The sequence below is a fragment of the Bactrocera tryoni genome, unplaced genomic scaffold, assembly GCF_016617805.1.
Source record: "Bactrocera tryoni isolate S06 unplaced genomic scaffold, CSIRO_BtryS06_freeze2 scaffold_11, whole genome shotgun sequence".
NCBI classification, from domain to species: domain Eukaryota; kingdom Metazoa; phylum Arthropoda; class Insecta; order Diptera; family Tephritidae; genus Bactrocera; species Bactrocera tryoni.
In genome coordinates, this window is record NW_024395824.1 from 1,627,068 (window position 1) to 1,632,237 (window position 5,170).

The 5,170-nt window shown below is 38.9% G+C and overlaps 1 pseudogene; it reads right to left on the minus strand.

Moving 5' to 3' along the window:
• Window positions 1–282: 282 nt before the first annotated feature.
• LOC120779534 lies at window positions 283–1,342 on the minus strand (annotated as a pseudogene).
• Window positions 1,343–5,170: the final 3,828 nt, after the last annotated feature.

A 5,170-nucleotide genomic window follows, 5' to 3' on the forward strand; every position in this document is an offset into this window, starting at 1 on the left:
TTCAGCCTGATAGGTTCAGCTGTTTTTGAGTTACACATAAATATAAAGACATAAAACGCGAAATAGAGGCTGATTTTGCAAAAAAAGGCCGCTGTTGGGAGCTTCTCCAGGACTAAAGGGATAACAGTGAACATTTTCACGTCTTTCCATGCTGTGGTTCGGGCGCAATGAGCGGACATACAAAAAGGCGTTTCATTTTTATATCTAAGATTCCTAGGAAACCAAAAACAGAAACACTAGCTTTGAACTAAAATGTGGATAACATTGTTTTGTTAGCTTCTGCTATGATAACAGTAAACGTTTTGTACTCAAATTTATATTACCTGACGGCAACTCATACGCAATTCCATCCCATTGCAGCTTATATGTTCACCTACTGGATTCCAAAGCGCATGCAGGAACAGGTAACACCCACTTATTTCCCTCAAAAGCCAACCAGCAAAAAATTGAAACTTATGGAACGATAATGACCCATTCTAAAATTTATACAATAGAATGTCATTGTTAGTTTTAAAATATATAAAATCTTACCCTCTAAATATATAAATCAACCCTGTACAATAGAAAGTAATGTCCATTCGGGTAAAAACCATGTCAGTACATGTCATGGAGGCCATGATGCCAAAGCACCCAACACCATACACTCAGAGAGTGGTTTAAGAAGTATTGTTGTCGGAACCATAGCTACGCGTAGTTTCGCCCATCGTAAGAGCCGTTCTTGAAAACAGCTTATATCACAAATACCACTATTTTGCATTGCAGGTTGATTACATATTCGCATTTTCCAACCTTTGTCTCTTATAGCTTTAGCAATAAAGAAATCCTCAGCTAAATAACAACCAAATGCTCTTAAACCAACAAGTTCATCAATTACAGAGTTGCGTAAAAAGCATGTCATTCCAGTGTGACAATTGATGCCCAGTAAATATTTTGAACGTTTGAATAATTGACAATTCTATTTATTATACCACATCATATTGCGCAGATAAAAGGTTAGTAATGGTTTTTAACATTTCATAATTTTTCTGGCATCATACTTGGCTAAATAAGTCTCAGACCTCCCTCACAATATTACACTCCCACACGACACACATTACATACACCACATCATTATTCCACACCACATCTTTATTACACACCACTTCATCATCACATTCCACATTACATGCACACAAATACTACAACATCACGAATTCAACATACATGAGGACACAATACAAAGAAGAACAAACTGGACCGAGGGACAAGATACCAGCTTCTTTTTGGTTTTCGATACGAGCCAGCAATCACATCGCAGACGTTTCTCCGTGCCCCCTTTTTAACTTCGACTTACATTGCGCATTTCAAATAATTACAAGGTGAGCACTTGTAAAATTTACACGGTCCTTCGAGCCGTACCGGACGGTACCACTGGTTAACAAAGTGAACACAGTGAAAATAGAAACAAAATGAAGCAATACACAAAGTGGACAAAAGTGCCAAAAAACAAAAAAAAGCGTGAGGTGGCGAGTGTGGAGCATCAAAAATACACAGGTTAGGTTATATGGCTGATCAAAGATCGCACGTGGACTAGTAGATGTTGTCCTTTGTGAAGTCATTGAAAAATCGAGCTCCCGTGTTCGGACTTAGAGATCGGCAAACCGCTTAGTAGCCAAAAAAAAAAATTTGCATAGACGCTTTATTTCTATGCCCGCCAGATCGGTGGGATGTCTGAAGGTATATGCCCCCAAGTGTCTAAGTCTTGATCTCCCCAAAGCAGGGCAGTCAAGAAGGCAGTGCTGTCTAATTTCTACCGCATCTTCTTCCAAGCAGCTTCTGCAAACTGCGTCCGGTAAGATTCCCAGTTTTACAGCATGTATGCCAATAGGGCAGTGGCCCGTCAAGAGCCCCTTCACTAAAGAGAGGCTGGCCTTACTTCCTGCGATCTATCCTCGGCGGGCCAAAAGGCTTTTGCGACCGCGCAGGCACCAATGCTGGCCCAGTGCTGACCAAGCAGCCGCGAGGCCCAGCTATCCAGTAGTAGAACACAAGTGGATGCAGGAGCACCTACCCGTTCCCATTCTACCGATAGCGATTCTAGGGTGCCCTTCCTTGCTAGCTCATCAGCTTTGCAGTTACCTGCGATTCCGCTGTGGCCCGGCACCCATACGAATCTTATAATAAAAGCTCTCACCGCCAGAGAAAATGACGCCAGACATAAAGTGGAAAAAAAGTATAAAGTAAAGTGTCTTAAAGTATATAAAATAAACATAAAGACATAAATACATAAGCGCAGTGCAGTGGAAACCACAAAAGTCACATTCAAAAATATTCATACACATACCTACGTTCAACAAAAAGCAAACGGGCCCGTTACAAAAATTACAAGAAATACTAACCGGAGCAAAGGCAACAACACAGCTGGACGTCACATAGACCAGCATACTACTAACGAAGGAGAATTGCACAGAAAAAAATAATAAGGAAGAGCTGACCGTCACCAAGAAAGGAGGCCACTGACCCCAAAACGAAAAAAGTAGATACACCGCTACTTGTTCCCACCAAATACAAGTCAAAGTAAATGTATCGTTTTCATTTTTTATTAAAATGTATGTATATTTGTATCATCTACTACTATACATACATCTCGCAATACCCCTTGTTCTTTGACCGTCAAAAACAAGCAGGATTTGACGCGCGCAGTTTAAATTCAAATGTCACCTTTTTTTTGGGCACAGTAGTATATATGTATGTACATATGTGGGATTGCAACCCTGACCAGACCAGCGCACGCATACAACTCTTAACATACACCCTGAACAAAGGGACTTAACGAAAACAATGATCTCCGACAGCGACGGTTAAAAAAGACACAGAGACATGATTTTGAGACTTCATACCATATGGACGTATGCTCTAAAGAATATTAAAATAATTTATTCAAATAACTAATTTTATATAACTAAGTGTTTAACCCTACAATGTTCAGCCAGTGTAATTAAATAAATTACTTTTACATACAAAAACAAAACTAAGGCGTTTAATTTAAATACAGTTCCCCACAGGTGGTGTCAGAAGTGGGATGCAAATTCCTACAAGTCAGAAATGGAATGCAAATCCCTTCGCGTGTGCAAGTTAAAGTAATAAAAGAACGTCTCAGAAAGTGGCAGAAGTGTCGGATGGTTTGGACTTTGTGTAAATTGAAAAGAAATTGTTCGAGTGGTAGAATGTGGAGCCAACTTGGATACACCGTTTTTTCAAAGAACGTTCCAGAAAGAGGCAGAAATGTCGGGTAATTTGAACTTTGTGTAAAGTGACCGGTGTCGACCGTTAAGGGCACCGTTAACTTATAAAAAGCATAATACATACATACATATGTATTTCCGAGATATGTATAAAAAGTGCAGTGATCTCCAAACGAGCAGTCACTAGCACATAAGATAATTACAAAAGATCCGCTTATACATAGGTATACTCTATAAAAATTAAGGACGCAAAATATATATATAACAAGTAAGGAAAGGCTAAGTTCGGGTGTCACCGAACATTTTATACTCTCGCATGATAAAGTGATAATCGAGATTTCATTATACGTCATTTACATAGTTTTCAAATACCGTATTTTTGTAAAGTTTTATTCCGCTATCATCATTGGTTCCTAATGTATGTACTCGTATTATACAGAGAAGGCATCAGATGGAATTCAAAATAGCGTTATATTGGAAGAAGGCGTGGTTGTGAACCGATTTCACCCATATTTCGTACATGTTATCAGGGTGTTAAGAAAATATTATATACCGAATTTCATTGAAATCGGTCTAGTAGTTCCTGAGATATGGTTTTTGGTCCATAAGTGGGCGAGGCCACGCCCATTTTCAATTTTTAAAGAAAGCCTGGGTGCAGCTTCCTTCTGCAATTTCTTCCGTAAAATTTAATGTTTCTGACGTTTTTTGTTAGTCGGTTAACGCACTTTTAGTGATTTTGAACATAACCTTTCTATGGGAGGTGGGCGTGGTTATTATCCGATTTCTTCCATTTTTGAACTGTATATGGAAATACCTGAAGGAAACGACTCTGTAGACTTTGGTTAACATAGCTATAGTATTTTCCGAGATATGTATAAAAAACTTAGTAGGGGGCGGGGCCACGCCCACTTTTCCAAAACAATTGCGTCCAAATATGCCCCTCCCTAATGCGATCCTTTATGCCAAATTTCACTTTAATATCTTTATTTATGGCTTAGTTATGACACTTTATAGGTTTTCGGTTTCCGCCATTTTGTGGGCGTGGCAGTGGGCCGATTTTGCCCATCTTCGAACTTAACCTTCTTATGGAGCCAAGGAATACGTGTACCAAGTTTCATCATGATATCTCAATTTTTACTCAAGTTACAGCTTGCACGGACGGACGGACAGACGGACGGACAGACGGACGGACGGACAGACAGACATCCGGATTTCGACTCTACTCGTCACCCTGATCACTTTGGTATATATAACCCTATATCTGACTCTTTTAGTTTTAGGACTTACAAACAACCGTTATGTGAACAAAACTATAATACTCTCCTTAGCAACATTGTTGCGAGAGTATAAAAAAATTAATGTTATATACATACATATGTATATGCATACAAAATATATACATATATACATTGGATATATACATAGGAAAAAAAGGTTCTGCGGTTATTACTAATTAATTAAAACCAAATTAAACTTAAATTAAAGTAAATACTGAACACGCGTAGTTTACGTTTTTCGTTTGAAAAACTCTTATTAACCTACAAGAGTTTTCGATTTTCGGCTTCACGTACAATTAAAGACGGAAATTGAACGCGTTATTGTTATGTTAATATCGTTCAAAACTCCTATTTACGCAAAAGAGTTCTCGTCCAAACACATAAGTACATACTGATAATAAGGTGACATTGTATTTATTTTGAAATCTCTTTATTTATTCTTCCAAATCAATTTCATTACCTTCAAAGTAATCCCCTCCCGATGCAATGCACTGGTTGTAGTCACTTTCCGGGATGGCCTTCAGTTCCGTCTTCGCTGCGGCTTGAATCTCCTCTATCGTATAAAAACGGTGTCCCCTTAGCGGTCTTTTGAGCCAGAAGTCGCACGGCGCCAGATCAGGTGAATACGGTGGTTGCGGAACGATATGGGTTGAGTTTTTGGCGAAATGA